The 22,856-nt window shown below is 43.9% G+C and overlaps 2 long non-coding RNA genes across 2 annotated transcripts; both read left to right on the forward strand.

Moving 5' to 3' along the window:
- Positions 1-581: 581 nt before the first annotated feature.
- Positions 582-1,978, forward strand: LOC103640837 (uncharacterized). Its single transcript, XR_559887.2, has 3 exons — positions 582-644; positions 1,768-1,859; positions 1,947-1,978. It is a non-coding gene; the product is annotated as an uncharacterized lncRNA (long non-coding RNA).
- An 18,795-nt stretch (positions 1,979-20,773) lies between these two features.
- On the forward strand, positions 20,774-22,264 carry LOC103640838 (uncharacterized). The gene is made up of 4 exons (XR_559888.3): positions 20,774-20,901; positions 21,537-21,793; positions 21,884-21,955; positions 22,048-22,264. It is a non-coding gene; the product is annotated as an uncharacterized lncRNA (long non-coding RNA).
- Positions 22,265-22,856: the final 592 nt, after the last annotated feature.

Genomic DNA, 22,856 nt, shown 5'->3' on the forward strand with positions numbered 1-22,856 from the left:
TTGTACCTTATGGGAATATGTGCTTGTTCCTAAGGTTACCCGATGCTAAAGCTGGTGAAGTTCCTATTGCTTACGTCGTAAGATCCCCCGATAGTTCCTAAGGTTACTCAACTTTAGGGCCTCTATAGATTGTTTCATGTGTTCATATATGTCATGCAGGTGCTTTCCTTCTCATCAAGCTGCAGAATCGAGGTGGTTGCCTCCAGTTGCGACGCTATTCGCTTTTGTCAATTATATGTATGATGCCTTGCCATTGATCTTTTTTAGTAAATTCCACTTTCTGGTGTTACCTGTTTTTTGGAAGATTTCATCGTGTACCTTAGGTGTACAAGAGAAGGGATGTTTCGACAACATTGGTACGGGTGACAGAAAGCACTGCTGCTTCATATATCTAATAACTTGTCGTAGTCCCGGCCCGTTCTTGCGTGTGGCTCTCTTGCATGCCAAGTCTCCTGAAAAATCGTCTGTCGTCTATAGGAAAACACTAATGTAGGTTGTATCGATGGGAATCACAGAAAGGAGAGGGACCACATAGGTTGGCTTTGGAGCCGGACCAGGATGCTTTAGCAGAGCTGAAAGATGTTGGTTTGCAGTTGGCAGTATCCTTCAGCGGAGAAGGTTCAATACTTGCTATTGGTGGTGAAGTAAGTTAATATTGTCTACTTTTCCCTTTGCATTTTACTTTTTTGTATCTGTTGTTAGTAGGTTTAGTACTCTCTCCGTTCCAAAATAAGACATTATACATTGATTTACTATGTATCTAGACATAGTGTATATCTAAGAGCCTAGCAAAAGTTGTGTCTAGGAAAACTAAAATGTCTTATAATTTGGAATGGATGGATTATGTAGCTTCATTTTATTTCATTTCCTATTTGACTTTTTCTGAAGGGAAAACTATAGGCACTTCGAGCACCTAATTAGAATGTATTCTAAGTTTCTAATTTTGAACTTTATTTTTCTTCTAAGTTTGACATATAAACAGAAAAAATTGCCTGAGGAAGATATGTTAGCTTAGTAGTTTCTAGGTGTACCAAAAAGTAATATCCTTCACGGCATCATGCAGGAAAAAAATGTTTACTACAGACTACAATTATCATAAGCAACATTTTTTTAGTACTGACCAATGTAACCAAACAGTTAGCATGTTTTGGCAACTTAATGACCATTTGCTACAGTAGAATGGCTATTTTGATAATGAGTTGTGGTGTCTGAAGAGGTGGGTGTATATTGTTATGTTAGGCAAAGGGATTCTTGTTTCATGGTTAACATGGTACAGACATCTTTGCATAGAAAGTACAGCCAGTGCAGTTTTGAATGTAATTGTTTTTACTTATCTTTAATGTATGGACTATGGAGAATTGGAGATACCAAATAACATTAAGTAGTTCTTGAGATGCGTTTTTTACGACACGTCCTTGTTTTTATGATATGTCCTTGTTTTATACATGTTTGCATCATCACCTTAATTTATTGTTGAAAGCAAAGATACATTTATTGGTTTTATCTATTGACTTCTTAATAGTCGTTTCGTACTGGCAGAATAGTCTTTGAGCACTAATATTTAATCTTGCTTTTACGTTATAACAAGGCAAATCTGGTTTGTCTCCATGTAAGTAAATAACTTTTCAGTATGGTCTTGCATTTATGCTTTGAGGTTTTTCATGGTTGATGGTTCATATGCAATTTTCTTCTTTCTCTTGGAGCTTCTGTTATGGCACTGAAATCTTATGGTTATTGACATGTTTGTTTCTTTATATTCCTTTCTAGGATGGGCATTTAAGAGTTTTCAACTGGCCTACCATGGGGTCTGTTCTCACAGAAATCGGTACTAAAACATCGATTAAGGATCTTACTATCAGGTAACAAATGGCCATTGAACTCGTTTTCCACTTGATTATTGGTTGTGAGATACTGATGGGTTCCTCTGCTTTGATCCATCTTCTCAGTTCCGACGGGAAGTTTCTTGCTGTGAATAGGAGCAGTGGCCCATTGAAGGGGAAATGTGCCTTTGGGCCATTTCTATAATGTTTTGGTGATTAAGTGTCCAACACATATTAAGTGAGTTGATTATGTGCCAAACAAGCAAGAAGTGCAAATTATGTAACAAGGTATGTTTCTAGACTTAGTACATTGTTTTGAGTACTATCATATATTGTCTAAGTGCTAGAAACAGAGAAAAGAAGAGAAGAAAAGAAATGCAAAAGACTTGGCTTGGTACAGCCAAAGCCTAGCTCGGCTTGGCACACTGGACTGTCCGGTGGTGCACCGAACAGTGTCTGGTGCGCCAGGCCAGCCTCTGGTGAAGAGGTCACTCTCGAGAAATTCGGTGGCGTACGGCTATAATTCACCGGACTGTCCGGTGAGCTAACGGCCGCCAGCGCAATGGTCGGCCGCGCAATCCGCGGGCGACGCGTGGCCCGCGCCAACGGTCGGCAGGGGGCACCGGACTGTCTGGTGTGCATCGGACAGTGTCCGGTGCGCCAACTGGCTCGGCGCTGCAACGGTCATCTGCATCGGAAAAGGAAGGAGATCCGCACCGGACCGTCTACAGTGACTGTCCGGTGGTGCACCGGACTGTCCGGTGCACCACCCGACAGAAGGCAACTTTGGCCTTCCTTGTTGGCCTCCAACAGCTCCTAGCTGCCTTGGGGCTATAAAAGGGACCCCTAGGTGCATGGAGAAGTAACCCAAGCATTCACTAAGCATTCTAAGTCTCCCACACTCCGTCTCTGCGCACTTGATCGATTGTGTTAGTGATTTGAGCTCCGTTCTAGTTGTGAACTCTTTGTGCTTCATTTTGAGCTCAAGTCTTGGCTTGTGTGCGTGTGTGTGTGCTGCGGATTTGTGTGTGTTGCTTCCCAACCTTACTCTTGTGCTTTCATTGTGATCTTTGTTGTAAGGGCGAGAGACTCCAACTTGTGGAGATTCCTCGCAAACGGGAAAAAGAGATAAGGAAGAAAAGTCGTGGTATTCAAGTTGATCATTGGATCACTTGAAAGGGGTTAAGTGCAACCCTCATCCATTGGGACGCCACAACGTGGAAGTAGGCAAGCGTAACTTGGCCGAACCACGGGATAAAATCGTGTGTCTCTTGTGATTGTTCCTTCTTTGATTGTATGAGTTCGCAAGAGCTTGTCTCATTGACTTGATTAACCTGCACTAATATTTTTATAATCAAGGTTGTTGGAATTTAGTGTTCAATTCTATAGGATCACCTCTTCACCCCCCTCTAGGTGCTCTCAATTGGTATCAGAGTCGTTCTCTTCATCTAAGGGACTAATCGCCCGAAGAGATGGATCCTAAGGGAAAGGGGATGGTGGTCAACGACAAGGAGAAGGAGTCCCTCTTCAACGAGCCAAGGGACGACAAGCCCACTGACTCAGGATCGAGTCACAAGAAGAGGGACGGGAAGAAGAAGAGGCGGATCAAGAAGATCAATTACTACGACAGTGATGCCTCCTCTTCTTCACCAAGAGACGACGACGACGATGACTCGTCTAAAAAGAAATCGGTTAATCAAAACTATTCATTTGATTATTCTCGTATTCTGTTCAATTCCAATGCTCATTTGCTTTCAATTCCTCTTAGTAAACCTCCACACTTTGATGGAGAATACTACTCTTTTTGGAGTCACAAAATGCGTAGTCACTTATTTTCTCTCCATCCTAGTATTTGGGAGATAGTTGAAAATGGAATGCATTTCGATAGTACAGATAGCCCGATGTTTATTAATGAACAAATTCATGAGAATGCACAAGCTACCACTGTTTTGCTAGCATCTTTGTGCAGGGATCAATACAACAAGGTGAGCAGCTTGGACAACGCCAAGCAAATTTGGGATACCCTCAAGATATCACACGAGGGAAACGACGCCACCATGATCACCAAGATGGAGTTGGTGGAAGGCAAACTGGGAAGATTCGCAATGATCAGGGGAGAGGAGCCAACACAAACATACAACAGGCTCAAGACCCTGGTCAACAAGATTAGGAGCTATGGAAGCACAAGATGGACGGACAACGACGTCGTCCGACTAATGCTAAGGTCATTTACGGTAATTGACCCCCATCTTGTCAACCTTATTCGTGAAAATCCTAGGTACACCAAGATGACGCCCGAGGAGATTCGTGGGAAGTTTATGAGTGGGCATATGATGGTGAAGGAGGCTCGATATGTGGACGATGCTCTAAACGGTTCACTAACCGTTCACGAGCCTCAAACTGTTGCCCTCAAGGCAACCAGCAACAGGGAGACGCTACCAAGCAAGGTGGCACAGGTGGAGGCCGCGGGCCTCAATGAAGATGAGATGGCGCTTATCATCAAGCGCTTCAAGACCGCACTAAAAGGACGCAAGGAGTACCCCAACAAGAATAAGACAAGGGGAAAGCGCTCCTGCTTCAAATGCGGTAAGACAGGTCATTTTATTGCTCAATGTTCCGATAATGAAAATGACCAGGGGAAGAAAGACATGGGAAGAAGGAGAAGAAGAAAAGCTATAGGAAGGCGAAAGGCGAGGCTCATCTTGGCAAAGAATGGGATTTGGACTGCTCTTCATCCGACTCCGACGATGAAGGACTGGCAGCCTCGGCCTTCAACAAGTCTTCGCTCTTCCCCAACGAACGCCACACTTGCCTCATGGCCAAGGAGAAGAAGGTAAGTGGTCTAGATTCCCCCAAGTACTCTACATCTAGTGATGAGGATTCCTCCGATGATGAAGTAGATTACTCTAGTCTATTTAAAGGATTAGATAGAGCTAAAGTAGAAAAGATTAATGAACTAATTGATGCTTTAAATGAAAAGTATAGACTTTAGAAAAGCAAGAGGATATGTTGTATGAAGAGCATGATAAGTTTATTAGTGTTCAAAAATCCCTTGCTCTAGAGAATAAAAGGAATGAAATGCTATCTTTTGAGTTATCTACTTGCCATGAAACTATGCCTAGTTTAAAGAGTATAAATGATGATTTAAATGCTAAGCTAGAGAAAGCAAATAAATCTAGTTCATGAGTAGAGCATGTTAGTTTTTGTAATAGATGTAAGGATTTCAATGTTGATGCTTGTGATGTACACCTTATGTCTATTACCAAACTAAATGATGAGGTGGCAAGTCTTAATGCTCAACTTAAGACCTGCAAAATTAATTTTGATCAATTAAAATTTGCTAGGGATGCCTACACCTGAGAGCACCTAGAGGGGGGTGAATAGGTGATCCTGTAAAATTCAACACTAATAGCCACAAAACATGATTATGAAAGTTAGAACGGCTAAGTGCTTGAAGCGAGTTCTTGAACACAGATAATCAAAGGTGAAGCACACAAGAGACACGCGATTTTTATCCCGTGGTTCGGCCAAGTAATACTTGCCTACTTCCACGTTGTGGCGTCCCAATGGACGAGGGTTGCACTCAACCCCTTTCAAGTGATCCAATGATCAACTTGAATACCACGGTTTTTCTTTTCTTTGACTTTCTCCCGTTTGCGAGGAATCTCCACAACTTGGAGCATCTCGCCCTTACAATGATGATGATCACAAAAGAAGCACGGAAGTAAGGGAGGGAGAGCAACACACACAAGACTCAAATCACAACACAATCACGCAAACAAGTCACAACTCGAGCTCAAAACACAACCCACGGAGTTCACAACTCAAATGGAGCTCAAGTCACTATCTCAAAGAATCAAATGCGCGAAGTTGGAGTCTTGGAGGCTTAGAATGTTTCATGAATGCTTGTGTTACTCCTCCATGCGCCTAGGGGGTCCCTTTTATAGCCCCAAGGCAGCTAGGAGCCGTTGGAGGCCAATAAGGAAGGCTATCCTTGCCTTCTGTCGGGTGGCGCACCGGACAGTCCGGTGCACCACCGGACAGCCACTATGCATGTCCGGTGCGTGATCTCCTTCCTATTATGGCGCAGACGACCGTTGCAGATTCGTGGCAGTTGGCGCACCGGACACTGTCTAGTGCACACTGGACACTGTCTGGTGCACACCGGACAACCCGCTGCCCGGTGCCCCCTGCCGACTGTTGGCGCGGGCCACGCGTCGCCCGCGGATTGCACGGCCGACCGTTGCGCTGGCGGCCGTTGGCTCACCGGACAGTCCGGTGCACCACCGGACAGTCCGGTAAATTATAGTCGTACGCCGCCAAATTCTCCCGAGAGCGGCCTGTTCACCGGAGTCCAGCCTGGCGCACCGGACACTGTCTGGTGCACCACCGGACAGTCCGGTGTGCCAGACTGAGCAGAGATTTGGCTGCACCGAGCCAAGTATTTTGGTTCTTTTCTTTTCTCTGTTTCTAGCACTTAGACAAAATATGTTAGTACTCAAAACAATGTACTAAGTCTAGAAACGTACCTTGTTACAAGATTTGCATCTTTTTCTTGTTTGGCACATAATATTTCACTCACTATGTGTTGGACACTTAATCACCAAAACATTATAGAAATGGCCCAAGGGCACATTTCCCTTTCAATCTCCCCCTTTTTGGTGATTTATGCCAACACATCAAAAAGAAATGCAAAACATGCAACATCGAGTCAAATTGAAGACCAAATTGTTTTTTACTCTAATTTGGCATATTTGGATCATTCTTTGCCACCACTTGGTTTGTTTTTGCAAATCAAATTCATTTTCCTATCTCTAAGTCAAACTCACTTGTTTGGGCATAAAGAGAGATATTCCAAAAGTGAACAAGATCCAAAAACTCCCCCTTTTTCCCATAATTATAAATTCTCCCCACAAGAGACCAAATTTTGCAATAAGAGTATTTTGGCAAACCAAAAATTCTAACTCTACTATTTTCAAAATTCTCAAGTGGTAGCTGATCCATTTGCTTTGGCCCTTAATTTCTCCCCCTTTGGCATCAAGCACCAAAACGGGATCATTTTTGGCCCTTTAACCCCATTGCCTCACCAAAAATTGTCAATTAAGAGCAAAAAGGGCAACTAGAGCATAAGAATGAACTTGGAGGTGTGTACACTAATACTGGAGTGCAGTGGAAGTCTTTGCAAGGTCCAAGTTCACCTTTCCCTTTCAATTCACCTTTGAGACTACATCAAGTACACTTAAACAAAGGTTAGTCTCAAAAGGTCAAGTTGTAGCACTTCTCCCCCTAAATATGTGCATCATTCTCACATGGACTTGTGAGGTCCGGGGATCCTTTGCACGACTTGAGCACCATAAATATGCAATAAATCATATAAATGCATAATGTAATGTGATCAAAGGCATAAAACACATGTATGCTATAGATCAATCCAAGTTACGCGAATCTAAGACATTTAGCTCACTACGCAACCTGCAAAAGGTCTTCTCATCTAATAGCTTGGTAAAGATATTGACTAGCTGGTTCTCGGTGCTAATATGGAAAACCTCGATATCTCCCTTTTGCTGGTGGTCTCTCAAAAGTGATGCCGGATGTTTATGTCCTTAGTGCGGCTGTGTTCAACAGGATTATCCGCCATGCAGATTGCACTCTCATTGTCACATATGAGTGGGACTTTGCTCAGATTGTAGCCAAAGTCCCGAAGGGTTTGCCTCATCCAAAGTAGTTGCGCGCAACACTGTCCTGCAGCAATATACTCGGCCTCAACGGTGGATAGGGCAACAGAGGTTTATTTCTTTGAACTCCAAGACACCAGGGACCTTCCTAGGAATTGGCACGTCCCTGATGTACTCTTCCTATCAACCTTGCATCCAGCATAATCGGAGTCTGAATATCCAAATAAGTCAAAGGTTGACCCCTTTGGATACCAGATCTCGAAGCAAGCCGTAGAAACTAAATATCTAAGAATCCGCTTAACGGCCACAAGGTGACATTCCCTTGGGTCGGATTGAAATCTAGCACACATGCATACACTAAGCATAATATCCGGTCTACTAGCACATAAATAAAGTAAAGACCCTATCATAGACCGGTATGCCTTTTGATCAACGGACTTACCTCCTTTGTTGAGGTCAACATGTCCGTCGGTTCCCATCGGTGTCTTCGCGGGCTTGGCGTCCTTCATCCCAAACCTCTTGAGAAGATCTTGAGTGTACTTCGTTTGGGAGATGAAGGTGTCGTCCTTGAGTTGCTTCACTTGGAACCCAAGGAAGTAGTTCAACTCGCCCATCATTGACATCTCAAACTTTTGAGTCATCACCCTGCTAAACTCCTCACAAGACTTTTGATTAGTAGAACCAAATATTATGTCATCGACATAAATTTGGCACACAAAAAGGTCACCATTACAAGTCTTAGTGAAAAGAGTGGGATCGGCTTTCCCAACCTTGAAAGAATTAGCAATTAAGAAATCTCTAAGGCATTCATACCATGCTCTTGGGGCTTGTTTAAGTCCATAGAGCGCCTTAGAGAGCTTACACACATGGTCGGGGTACCTGTCATCCTCAAAGCCAGGGGGTTGTTCCACGTACACCTCCTCTTTTATTGGCTCGTTGAGGAAAGCGCTCTTCACATCCATTTGAAACAACCTGAAAGAGTGGTGAGAGGCATATGCTAATAATATTCTAATAGACTCTACCCTAGCCACAGGAGCAAAAGTCTCCTCGAAATCCAAACCTGTGAGTTGGGCATAACCTTTTGCCACAAGTCGAGCCTTGTTTCTTGTCACCACTCCGTGCTCGTCTTGCTTGTTGCGGAACACCCACTTGGTTCCCACAACGTTTTGCTTTGGACGTGGCACCAAGCTCCAAACTTTATTCCTCTTGAAGTTATTGAGCTCTTCCTGCATGGCCAACACCCAGTCCGAATCTTGCAAGGCCTCTTCTACCCTAAAAGGCTTAATAGAAGAGACAAACGAGTAATGCTCACAAAAATTAGTTAATCTTGAGCGAGTAGTTACTCCCTTGCTTATGTCACCCAGAATCTGATCGACGAGGTGATTTCTTTGAATCGTCGCTCGGACTTGAGTTGGAGGGGCTGGTGGTGCTTCTTCCTCCATAGCTTGTTCTTCTTGTGCTCCCCCTTGATCACACGCCTCTTCTTGATGAACTTGTTCATCATCTTGAGTTGGGGGATGCACCATCGTTGAGGAAGAAGGTTGATCTTGCTCCTGATGTTCCCGTGGTCGCACATCATCAATCGCCATTGTGCGCATTGCGGCCGTTGGGACATCATTGTCATCTATATCATCAAGATCAACTTGCTCTCTTGGAGAGCCATTAGTCTTATCAAATACAACGTCGCTAGAGACTTCAACCAAACCCGATGATTTGTTGAAGACCCTGTACGCCTTTGTATTTGAGTCATACCCTAGTAAAAACCCTTCTACAGCTTTGGGAGCAAATTTGGAATGTCTACCTTTCTTCACCAAAATGTAGCATTTGCTCCCAAATACACAAAAGTAAGATACATTAGGTTTGTTACCGGTAAGGAGTTCATAGGAGGTCTTCTTGAGGAGACGATGCAGATAGAGCTGGTTTATGGCGTGGCAAGCTGTGTTCACAGCTTCCGACCAAAACCGCTCGGGCGTCTTGAATTCTCCAAGCATCGTCCTCGCCATGTCGATAAGTGTCCTGTTCTTCCTCTCTACCACACCGTTTTGCTGTGGTGTGTAGGGAGCGGAGAACTCATGCTTGACACCTTCCTCCTCAAGATACTCCTCAACTTGTAAGTTCTTGAACTCGAACCCGTTGTCGCTCCTTATCTTTTTCAGCTTGAGCTCAAATTCGTTTTGAGCCCTCCTTAGAAAGCACTTCAGGGTCCCTTGAGTTTCTGATTTATCCTGCAAAAAGAACACCCAAGTGAAGCGGGAAAAGTCATCTACAATTACAAGACCATACTTACTTCCCCCGATGCTAAGGTAGGCGATGGGTCCGAAGAGGTCCATGTGAAGAAGCTCCAGTGGTCTTGATGTTGTCATCACATTCTTGCTGTGATGAGTGCTTCCCACCTGTTTCCCTGCTTGACAAGCTACATAAGATCTATCTTTTTCGAAGCAGACATTGGTTAGTCCTAACACATGTCCTCTCTTTAGAAGTTTACGAAGGTTCTTCATCCCAACATGTCCTAGACAGCGATGCCACAGCCAGCCCATGCTAGTCTTAGCTATTAAGCATGCATCTAGATTGGCATCCTCTTTCGAAAAATCAACTAAGTAGAGTTTGCCGTCTAATACACCCTTAAATGCTAATGAACCATCACTCCTTCTAATGACAGAAACATCTATATTTGTAAATAGATAATTATAACCCATGTTACATAATTGACTCACAGACAATAAGTTGTACCTGAGCGATTCAACTAAGAACACATTGGAGATAGAATGCTCGGATGAAATGTCTATCTTTCCCAATCCTTTAACCTTGCCTTGGTTCCCATCTCCAAAGATGATCGAGTCCTGGGAATCCTTGTTCTTGACGTAGGAGGTGAATATCTTCTTCTCCCCCGTCATGTGGTTTGTGCATCCGCTGTCGATAATCCAGCTTGAGCCCTCGGATGCATAAACCTGCAAGACAATTTACGCTTGGGGTTTAGGTACCCAACTCTTGTTGGGTCCTACAAGGTTAGTTAGAATAGCCTTTGGAATCCAAATACAAGTCTTGTCTCCCTTGCATTTGGATCCCAATTTTCTAGCAACTACTTTTTCATTCTTACAAAAAATTGCAAAAGAAGTATTGCAAGCATGGTAAATAGTAGAAGGTTCATTACATACTCTCCTAGGCACATGATGCACAACGTGATTATTCCTAGGCTTACTTCTACCATGCACAAAAGTAGAGCTAGAAGCAAACATAGCATGTGAATTAAATGCATCATGATCATAACTCCTACTATAATGAGCATTCCTAGAAAATTTTCTATCATTATAAATGAAAGCATGATTCCTTTGAGTACTACTAGCCATAGGGGCCTTCCCTTTCTCCTTGTTGAGAACGGGAGCCTTTTGGCTTGTTAAGTTCTTGGTTTCCTTTCGAAAACCAAGTCCATCCTTAATAGAGGGGTGTCTACCAACGGTGTAGGCATCCCTAGCAAATTTTAATTGATCAAAATTAATTTTGCAAGTCTTAAGTTGAGCATTAAGACTTGCCACCTCATCATTTAATTTGGTAATAGACATAAGATGTTCATCACAAGCATCAACATTAAAATCCTTACATCTATTACAAATACTAACATGCTCTACACATGAACTAGATTTATTTGCTTCTTCTAGCTTAGCATTTAGATCATCATTAACACTCTTTAAACTAGACACAGTCTCATGGCAAGCAGATAATTCAGAAGATAGCATTTCATTCCTTTTAATCTCTAAAGCAAGAGATTTTTGCACACTGACAAACTTATCATGCTCTTCATACAAAATATCCTCTTGTTTTCTAAAAGTCTATCCTTTTCATTTAAAGCATCAATTAGTTCATTAATCTTTTCTACTTTAGCTCTATCTAATCCTTTGAACAAGCTAGAGTAATCTACTTCATCATCACTAGAATCCTCATCACTAGAAGTAGAGTACTTGGGGGAATCTCGAACACTCACCTTCTTTTCCTTGGCCATGAGGCAGGTGTGGTGTTCGTTGGGGAAGAGCGAAGATTTGTTGAAGGCCGAGGCTGCCAGTCCTTCATCGTCGGAGTCGGATGAAGAGCAGTCTGAATCCCATTCTTTACTAAGGTGTGCCTCGCCCTTCGCCTTCTTGTAGACCTTCTTCTTCTCCCTCTTCCCGTGCTTTTCTTGTTTCTGGTCATCATCATTATCGGGCATTATGCTATGAAATGACCAGTCTTACCGCATTTGAAGCAGGAGCGCTAGTAGCCTTAAGTGCCACAGGTTGAGGCTAGTAGACGGGTAGTGGACCGTTTAGTGCATCGTCCACATATCGAGCCTCCTTCACCATCATGCGCCCGCTCACAAACTTCCCAAGAATCTCCTCGGGCGTCATCTTGGTGTACTTGGGATTCTCACGAATAAGGTTGATAAGATGGGGGTCAATTACCGTGAATGACCTTAGCATTAGTCGAACAACGTCGTGGTCCATCCATCTTGTACTTCTATAGCTTCTAATTTTGTTGACCAGAGTCTTGAGCCTGTTGTATGTTTGTGTTGGCTCCTCAACTCTGATCATCGTGAATCTTCCCAGTTCGCCTTCCACCAACTCCATCTTGGTGATCATGGTGGTGTCGTTTCCCTCGTGTGATATCTTGAGGGTATCCCAAATTTGCTTGGCGTTGTCCAAGCCGCTCACCTTGTTGTTTTCATCCCTGCACAAAGATGCTAGCAAAACAGTGGTAGCTTGTGCATTCTTATGAATTTGTTCATTAATAAACACCGGGTTATCCATACTATCGAAATGCATTCCATTTTCAACTATCTCCCAAATACTAGGATGGAGAGAAAATAAGTGACTACGCATTCTGTGACTCCAAAAAGAGTAGTCTTCTCCATCAAAATGTGGAGGTTTACCAAGAGGAATTGAAAGCAAATGAGCATTGGAATTGAACGGAATACGAGAATAATCAAAGGAATAGTTTTGATTAACCGGTTTCTTTTTAGACGAGTCGTCGTCGTCTCTTGGTGAAGAAGAGGAGGCGTCGCTGTCGTAGTAAATGATCTTCTTGATCCGCCTCTTCTTCTTCCCGTCCCTCTTCTTGTGACTCGATCCTGAGTCAGTGGGCTTGTTGTCCCTTGGCTCGTTGAAGAGGGACTCCTTCTCCTTGTCATTGAACACCATCCCCTTTCCCTTAGGATCCATCTCTTTGGGCGATTAGGCCCTTAGATGAAGAGAATGGCTCTGATACCAATTCTGAGCACCTAGAGGGGGTGAATAGGTGATCCTGTAAAATTCAACACTAACAGCCACAAAACTTGATTATGAAAGTTAGAACGGCTAAGTGCTTGAAGCGAGTTCTTGAACACAGATAATCAAAGGTGAAGCACACAAGAGACACGCAATTTTTATCACGTGGTTCGGCCAAGTAATACTTGCCTACTTCCACGTTGTGGCGTCCCAATGGACGAGGGTTGCACTCAACCCCTTTCAAGTGATCCAATGATCAACTTGAATACCACGGTTTTTTTTCTTTGACTTTCTCCCGTTTGCGAGGAATCTCCACAACTTGGAGCCTCTCACCCTTACAATGATGATGATCACAAAAGAAGCACGGAAGTAAGGGAGGGGAGAGAAACACACACAAGACTCAAATCACAGCACAATCACGCACATAAGTCACAACTCGAGCTCAAAACACAACCCACAGAGTTCACAACTCAAATGGAGCTCAAGTCACTATCTCAAAGAATCAAATGCGCGAAGTTGGAGTCTTGGAGGCTTAGAATGTTTCTTGAATGCTTGTGTTACTCCTCCATGCGCCTAGGGGTCCCTTTTATAGCCCCAAGGTAGCTAGGAGTCATTGGAGGCCAACAAGGAAGGTTATCATTACCTTCTGTCGGGTGGCGCACTAGACAGTCCGGTGCACCACCGGTCAGCCACTGTGCATGTCCGGTGCACGATCTCCTTCCTATTCTGGCGCAGATGACCATTGCAGATTCGTGGCAGTTGGCACACTGGACACTGTCTAGTGCAAACCGGACAGTCTAGTGCCCCCGGCCGACCGTTGGCGCGGCCCATGCGTCGCCCGCGGATTGCACGGCCGACCGTTGCGCTGGCAGCCGTTGGCTCACCGGACACTCCGGTGAATTATAGCCATACGCCGCCAAATTCTCCCGAGAGTGGCCTATTCACAGGAGTCCAGCCAGGCGCACCGGACACTGTCCGATGCACCACCAGACAGTCCGGTGCAAGACTGAGTAGAGATTTGGCTGCACCGAGCCAAGTCTTTTGGTTCTTTTCTTTTCTCTATTTCTAGCACTTAGACAAAATATGTTAGTACTCAAAACAATGTACTAAGTCTAGAAACGTACCTTGTTACATGATTTGCATCTTTTGCTTGTTTGGCACATAATATTTCACTCACTATGTGTTGGACACTTAATCACCAAAACATTATAGAAATGGCCCAAGGGCACATTTCCCTTTCAACACCATTGGTAGACACCCCTCAATTAAGGATGGACTTGGTTTTCGAAAGGAAGCCAAGAACTTAACAAGCCAAAGGGCTCCCATTCTCAACAAGGAGAAAGGGAAGGCTCTTGTGGCTAGTAGTACTCAAAGGAATCATGCTTTCATTTATAATGATAGAAAATTTTCTAGGAATGCTCATTATAATAGGAGTTATGATCATGATGCCTTTAATTCACATGCTATGATTGCCTCTAGCTCTACTTTTGTGCATGGTAAGCCTAGGAGAAATCATGTTGTGCATCATGTGCCTAGGAGAGTATGTAGTGAACCTTCTACTATTTTCCATGCTTGCAATACTTCTTTTGCAATTTTTTGTAAGAATGAAAAAGTAGTTGCTAGGAAGTTGGCATCCAAATGCAAGGGAGATAAGACTTGTATTTGGGTTCCAAAGGCTATTGTGACTAACCTTGTAGGACCCAACAAGAGTTGGGTACCTAAAACCCAAGTGTAAATTACCTTGCAGGTTTATGCATCTGGGGGCTCAAGCTGGATTATCGACAGCGGATGCACAAACCACATGACGGGGGAGAAGAAGATGTTCACCTCCTACGTCAAGAACAAGGATTCCTAGGATACGATCATCTTTGGAGATGGGAACCAAGGCAAGGTCAAAGGCTTGGGCAAGATAGCCATCACCAACGAGCACTCCATTTCAAACGTATTTCTAGTAGAGTCGCTTGGTTACAACCTCCTAACTGTAAGTCAATTGTGCCACATGGGCTACGATTGTTTGTTTACAAATGTTGATGTTTCTGTCTTTAGAAGGAGTGATGGTTCATTAGCATTTAACGGTGTATTAGACGACAAACTCTACTTAGTTGATTTTTCGAAAGAGGAGGCCGATCTAGATGCATGCTTAATAGCTAAGACTAGTATGGGCTGGTTGTGGCATCACCGTCTAGCACATGTTGGGATGAAGAACCTTCATAAACTTCTAAAGGGAGAACATGTGTTAGGACTAACCAATGTCTGCTTCAAAAAAGATAGACCTTGTGCAGCTTGTCAGGCAGGGAAACAGGTGGGAAGCACTCATCACAGCAAGAATGTGATGACAACATCAAGACCACTAGAGCTTCTTCACATGGACTTCTTTGGACCCGTCGCCTACCTTAGCATCGGGGGAAGTAAGTATGGTCTTGTAATTGTAGATGACTTTTCCCGCTTCACTTGGGTGTTCTTTTTGCAGGATAAATCAGAAACCCAAGGGACGCTAAAGCGCTTTCTAAGAAGGGCCCAAAACGAATTTGAGCTCAAGGTGAAAAAGGTAAGGAGCGACAACGGGTCCGAGTTCAAGAACTTAAAAGTTGAGGAGTATCTTGAGGAGGAAGGTGTCAAGCATGAGTTCTCCGCTCCCTACACACCACAGCAAAACGGTGTGGTAGAGAGGAAGAACAGGACGCTTATCGACATGGCGAGGACGATGCTTGGAGAGTTCAAGACGCCCGAGCGGTTTTGGTCGGAAGTTGTGAACACAGCTTGCCACGCCATAAACCAGCTCTATCTGCATCGTCTCCTCAAAAAGACCTCATACGAACTCCTTACCGGTAACAAACCCAATGTCTCTTACTTTCGTGTATTTGGGAGCAAATGCTACATTTTGGTGAAGAAAGGTAGACATTCCAAATTTGCTCCCAAAGCTGTAGAAGGGTTTTTACTAGGATATGACTCAAATACAAAGGCGTATAGAGTCTTCAACAAATCATCAGGTTTGGTTGAAGTCTCTAGCGACGTTGTATTTGATGAAACTAATGGCTCTCCAAGGGAGCAAGTTGATCTTGATGATATACATGAAGATGATGTTCCGACGGCCGCAATACGCACCATGGCGATTGGAGATGTGCAACCAAAGGAACAACAAGAGCAAGATCAACCTTCTTCCTCAACAATGGTGCATCCCCCTACTCAATATGATGGACAGGTTCCTCAAGAAGAGGCGTGCGATCAAGGGGGACCACAAGAAGAACAAGTTATGGAGGAAGAAGCACCACTGGCCCCTCCAACTCAAGTCCGAGCGACGGTTCAAAGGAATCACCCCGTTGACCAGATTCTGGGTGACATAAGCAAGGGAGTAACTACTCGCTCAAGATTAGCTAACTTTTGTGAGCATTACTCGTTTATCTCCTCTATTGAGCCTTTCAGGGTAGAAGAGGCCTTGCAAGATCCGGACTGGGTGTTGGCCATGCAGGAAGAGCTCAACAACTTCAAGAGAAATGAAGTTTGGAGCCTGGTGCCACGTCCAAAGCAAAATGTAGTGGGAACCAAGTGGGTGTTCCGCAACAAACAAGACGAGCACGGGGTAGTGACAAGAAACAAGGCTCGACTTGTGGCAAAAGGTTATGTCCAAGTCACAGGTTTGGATTTCGAGGAGACTTTTGCTCCTGTGGCTAGGCTAGAGTCTATTAGAATATTATTAGCCTATGACGCTCACCACTCTTTTAGGTTGTTTCAAATGGATGTGAAGAGCGCTTTCCTCAACGGGCCAATAAAGGAGGAGGTGTACGTGGAACAACCCCCTGGTTTTGAGGATGACAGGTACCCCGACCATGTGTGTAAGCTCTCTAAGGCGCTCTATGGACTTAAGCAAGCCCCAAGAGCATGGTATGAATGCCTTAGAGATTTCTTAATTGCTAATTCTTTCAAGGTTGGGAAAGCCGATCCCACTCTTTTCACTAAGACTTGTGACGGTGACCTTTTTGTGTGCCAAATTTATGTCGATGACATAATATTTGGTTCTACTAACCAAAAGTCTTGTGAGGAGTTTAGCAGGGTGATGACTCAAAAGTTTGAGATGTCAATTATGGGTGAGTTGAACTACTTCCTTGGGTTCCAAGTGAAGCAACTCAAGGACGCAAATTCATCTCCCAAACGAAGTACACTCAAGATCTTCTCAAGCGGTTTAGGATGAAGGACGCCAAGCCCGCGAAGACACCTATGGGAACCGACGTACATGTTGACCTCAACAAAGGAGGTAAGTTCGTTGATCAAAAGGCATACCGGTCTATGATAGGGTCATTACTTTATTTATGTTCTAGTAGACCGGATATTATGCTTAGCGTATGCATGTGTGCTATATTTCAATCCGACCCAAGGGAATGTCACCTTGTGGCCGTTAAGCGGATTCTTAGATATTTAGTTTCTACGCCTTGCTTCGGGATCTGGTATCCAGAGGGGTCTACCTTTGACTTAATTGGATATTTAGACTCGGATTATGCTGGATGCAAGGTTGATAGGAAGAGTACATCAGGGACGTGCCAATTCCTAGGAAGGTCCCTGGTGTCTTGGAGTTCAAAGAAACAAACCTCTGTTGCCCTATCCACCGCTGAGGCCGAGTATGTTGCCGCAGGACAGTGTTGCTCGCAACTACTTTGGATGAGGCAAACCCTCCGGGACTTTAGCTACAATCTAAGCAAAGTCCCACTCCTATGTGACAATGAGAGTGCAATCTGCATGGCAGATAATCCTGTTGAACATAGCCGCACTAAGCACATAGACATCCGGCATCACTTTCTGAGAGACCACCAGCAAAAGGGAGATATCGAGGTGTTCCATATTAGCACCGAGAACCCGCTAGTCGATATCTTTACCAAGCCATTAGATGAGAAAACCTTTTGTAGGCTGCGTAGTGAGCTAAATGTCTTAGATTCGCGTAACTTGGATTGATCTATAGCATACATGTGTTCTATGCCTTTGATCATGTTAATTTATGCATTTATGAAATTTGTTGCTTATTTATGGTGCTCAAGTTGTGCAAGGGATCCTCGGACCTCAAAAGTCCATGTGTGAATGATGCACATATTTATGGGGAGATGTTCTACAACTTGACCCTTTGAGACTAACCTTTGTGTTTAAGTGTACTTGATGTAGTCTCAAATGTGCATTGAAAGGGAAAAGGTGAACTTGGATCATGTAAAGACTTCCACTGCACTCCGGTATTAGTGTACTCACCTCCAAGTTCATTCTTATGCTCTTATTGCCTTTTTGCTCTTAATTGACATTTTTGGTGAGGCAATGGGGTTAAAAGGGCCAAAAAATGATCCCGTTTTGGTGCTTAATGCCAAAGGGGGAGAAATTAAGGCCAAAGCAAACGGATCAGCTACCACTTGTGAATTTTTGAAAACAATAGAGTTAGAACTTTTGTTTTGACAAAATACTCTTAATGCAAAATTTGGTCTCTTGTGGGGAGATTTTATGATTATGGGAAAAAGGAGGAGTTTTTGGATCTTGATCAATTTCACTCTTGGAATATCTCTATTTATGCCCAAACAAGTGAGTTTGACTTAGAGATAGGAAAATGAATTTGATTTGCAAAAACAAACCAAGTGGTGGCAAAGAATGATGCAAATATGCCAAATTAGAGTCAAAAACAATTTGGTCCTTATTTGCATCGATGTTGCACTTATTTTTGTTGTGTTTTGATGTGTTGGCATAAATCACCAAAAAGGGGGAGATTGAAAGGGAAATGTGCCTTTGGGCCATTTCTATAATGTTTTGGTGATTAAGTGTCCAACACATATTAAGTGAGTTGATTATGTGTCAAACAAGCAAGAAGTGCAAATCATGTAACAAGGTATGTTTCTAGACTTAGTACATTGTTTTGAGTACTAACATATATTATCTAAGTGCTAGAAACAGAGAAAAGAAGAGAAGAAAAGAAATGCAAAAGACTTTGCTTGGTACAGCCAAAGTCTAGCTCGGCTTGGCACACAGGACTGTCCGGTGCGCCAGGCCAGCCTCCGGTGAACAGGCCACTCTCGGGAAAAATCGGCGGCGTACGGCTATAATTCACCGGACTGTCCGGTGAGCCAACGGCCGCCAGCGCAACGGTCGGTCGGGCAATCCGCGGGCGACGCGTGGCCCGCGCCAACGGTCGGCAGGGGGCACCGGACTGTCTGGTGCGCCAACTGGCTCGGCGCTGCAATGGTCATCTGCGCCGAAAAAGGAAGGAGATCTGCATCGGACCGTCTACAGTGAGTGTCCGGTGGTGCACCAGACTGTCCGGTGCACCACCCGACAGAAGGCAACTTTGGCCTTCCTTGTTGGCCTCCAACGGCTCCTAGCTGCCTTGGGGCTATAAAAGGGACCCCTAGGCGCATGGAGGAGTAACCCAAGCATTCACTAAGCATTCTAAGTCTCCCACACTCCGTCTTCGCGCACTTGATCGATTGTGTTAGTGATTTGAGCTTCGTTCTAGTTGTGAACTCTTTGTGCTTCATTTTGAGCTCAAGTCTTGGCTTGTGTGCGTGTGTGTGCTGCGGATTTGTGTGTGTTGCTTCCCAACCTTACTCTTGTGCTTTCATTGTGATCTTTGTTGTAAGGGCGAGAGACTCCAACTTGTGGAGATTCCTCGCAGACGGGAAAAAGAGATAAGGAAGAAAAGTCGTGGTATCCAAGTTGATCATTGGATCACTTGAAAGGGGTTGAGTGCAACACTCGTCCATTGGGACGCCACAACGTGGAAGTAGGCAAGTGTTACTTGGCCGAACCACGTGATAAAATTGCATGTCTCTTGTGATTGTTCCTTCTTTGATTGTCTGAGTTCGCAAGAGCTTGTCTCATTAACTTGATTAACCCGCACTAATATTTTTATAATCAAGGTTGTTGGAATTTAGTGTTGAATTCTACAGGATCACCTATTCACACCCCCCTCTAGGTGCTCTCACCCATGTAGAGTGTGGGATTTGCAGTCATCTGAAGTTGTAGCCAGTCTACCAAGAGAAACAATGAGTTTTATCTTGAACGGAATACATTAGTTTAATGATTTTGTGCCTTGTTTCAATAGAGTTTTGTTCTGTACATTTCCAGGGGAATATTTGGATTCTGCAGATTTGCTAACAAGGCTGACAGCAGTCATGTCTTATTTATAACTGGATGTAAGGTGACATTAAGGTTTAAGTTTACCAAATTACAAATTGAATTAGTCAACAAGCTTAAGGTCTGACAATGCTTGAACAATATTAATTTTTAGGCGATTATGGAAAATAGTGTCTTGGAATACTACCTCATGGACGAGAACTGGATCAAAGAAAATAACTCGTGAGGCGATTTCAGCTTTTGTTGTGTCACCCAACGGTGCTCTTCTTGCAATGTGAGATTGGAAAGATCCACTTGTTTTTTATAGTCATCTTTCTAAAATGTTGCCATTCATGATATTTCTTTGGAGAATGCATACATACCTTGTTGGTTGTAGTGTATCACCAGTTTTTTAGCATCACCAGTTTAGAATGTTCCTTTTCCCTACGTGCGCGTGGGTACACGTACACCATGGAGGGATTAAAACATGTGCGTGCATAGGGGGGCAAGGTTGTATTCAACTCAAAGTCAGTGTATGCCATTAACATCAAAAGCGACCTTTTGGAGTACTACTCGTTTTTCTTCGTGTATAGGGTGGCCAACTTGACAGAGCAAGAGTTGGCCGAAAGTAGAGTGAAAAAAATATCCAACATCTCAAGCGGGGGTAGAATACTCCGGTTTTGTTTCATTCTACTTTCGGCCAGAATCACTTCCATGGTGTCAGCTAAAAATATCAGAATACTTCCCGTAAATGTGGCTACATTTGTAGATCCAAGCAGCCAGGTTGGAAAGAAAACCACCAATCATGCCTGTGTAGACGAGTTTCCCTCCACACGTTATTGCCTGCCTTATGTCTGTAGTGTGAATGCCATATTTACCTCCGTAATTTTAGCCGAGGTGGATCCCTTCCTATATTTTCTCTGCTTTGTTTCCTTGAATGTGTGGTTCTCTTTCCTTTCCAACTTTCCCCATTGATGGAAGGTGGAAATCGGCTATATGTCCTCACCGGCTATAAATGTAGCCACACCCCTCGGTTTCTATCTGCTCTCCCTCCTTTCGCGCCACCAGAATTTGTCACCTGTCACAACAGCTTCTCAGGTAATTGTGTTGAATTTGTGATCTATTTTATGTTTCTTGTGATTTTTATTCCCTTGACTATGTGAGACACCATTTTTATTCCGCTGAACATCTAGATCTGTAATTGAGCTTGCGCGCGCGTTTCATGATTTCATTATAATATGTGGTCGAGCGAGCAGCAACATTTGAGTTGAGAAGAATACATGACACCCGTGTCAACTAACCGCATCATTTTTTAGTTGATGGTACATTCTGCTCGAACATTTTTGGATCCACGGTTTTCGTGTAGTGTCGTCTGGCAGCTAAAAACGGGCCTAATGACCTCTAATACAGGATTCGCTCGCCTTACTTAAGAACTTAGAAGAAATGGTTCAGCATGATACAAGTTTTATTTTTTTGTTTCGCTTTGCGGATTATTTGCCCTGGGCTGGAGAGTGGGAATTGAGGGGAAAATATATGTCGTTACTCGTGATGTACTCCCTCATTCGTTAAGAAATTCACCAGAACTCTGACTTGGCCGACGCATATATTCATCACGTATACACGCACATGTGTGTGTTCTTGCCAAAATTCGCACGTTAGTTATGTAAGTATGTGTTCATTTCGAATGTATTTATAAAGGGGACTATGCATTTCTAATGATTGATATTTTGCAGGTTCTTATGCCATGGAAATTCAACGGATGTTACAGCCTTTTCGTAATAGATCATGTTAAAAAGCACGTGACTTTTATCGACTTTACACCGACCCAAGATTGGTATAAGCACATGCCATACAAGAGGTTCGCAGAAGCGATTATCATGGCCTTAAAGAAATATAAGATTGCCTATAGCAAGAAACGTTCTGGATGGGAAGAGGATATTTTTAAGTGAAAACATACAATTTGGAATGGTGTTCCAAGTGACTTAAGAGAGTATTTTCTTCGTACCACCTTCTCATCAGTTTAAATTTTTTCTATGATAATCATTGTATATAACATAGTTGGCCAAACATTCTTCTATAGGCTAAATACCAGCTACCTCGTTCTATAAGCTATGACCATATGGGGAATGATAGACGAATAAAATTTATTAGGGTGGGTGTAGTACATTCGTTTCATGTTCAAACATACATTCCGGTTACATACTACAAATTTGATGTTTTGTTCTCTGTTGTCTTTGTGTGTAGGATGCAAAGATTTTTCGAAGGAACTTTGTGATTGATCTGTTAAGTTATGAGGACAATTCGTGTCGATATGTCATCCCTGCAAACATACAACAACGACTTATCGATATTGCTAAAAAGGATTAGTTTAGTGTATGGTTGTCGACATATTTGTCTGTCATTACAAAATTCTAAATTGACTCTTTAGAAATAATGTCTGGTATTGATAATGTTTACCACACGGATTTTGTCTATCATAGTTGTCGGGGACCATAATTAGGGGTACCCTCAAGACGCCTAATTCTCAGCTGGTAACCCCCATCAGCATAAAGCTGCAGAGGCCTGATGGGTACGATTAAGTCAGGGATCAGTCCATACGAGCGACTCAATCACGCCTCGCCCAAGCCTAGCCTCGGACAAGGGCAGCCGACCCCGAGGGATTTCCGTCTCGCCCGAGGCCCCCCTCCAACGGCGGACACATCTCCGGCTCGCCCGAGGCCTTGCCTTCGCTAAGAAGCAACCCTGACTAAATCGCCGCGCCGACCGACCGAGTCGCAGGAGCATTTAACGCAAAGGTGGCCTGACACCTTTATCCTGACGTGCGCCCCCCGGCAGAGCCGAAGTGACCGCCGTCACTTCGCCGCTCCACTGACCGGTCTGACAGAAGGACAGCGCCGCCTGCGCCACTCCGACTGCAGTGCCACTTGACAGAGTGAGACTGACAGGCAGTCAGGCCCTGCCAAAGGCACCATAGGAAACTCCGCTCCGCCCGACCCAGGGCTCGGACTCGGGCTAAGCCGCGGAAGACGGCGAACTCCGCTCCGCCCGACCCA

This window comes from Zea mays, chromosome 10 (assembly GCF_902167145.1).
Source record: "Zea mays cultivar B73 chromosome 10, Zm-B73-REFERENCE-NAM-5.0, whole genome shotgun sequence".
In the NCBI taxonomy this organism is placed as follows: Eukaryota; Viridiplantae; Streptophyta; class Magnoliopsida; order Poales; family Poaceae; genus Zea; species Zea mays.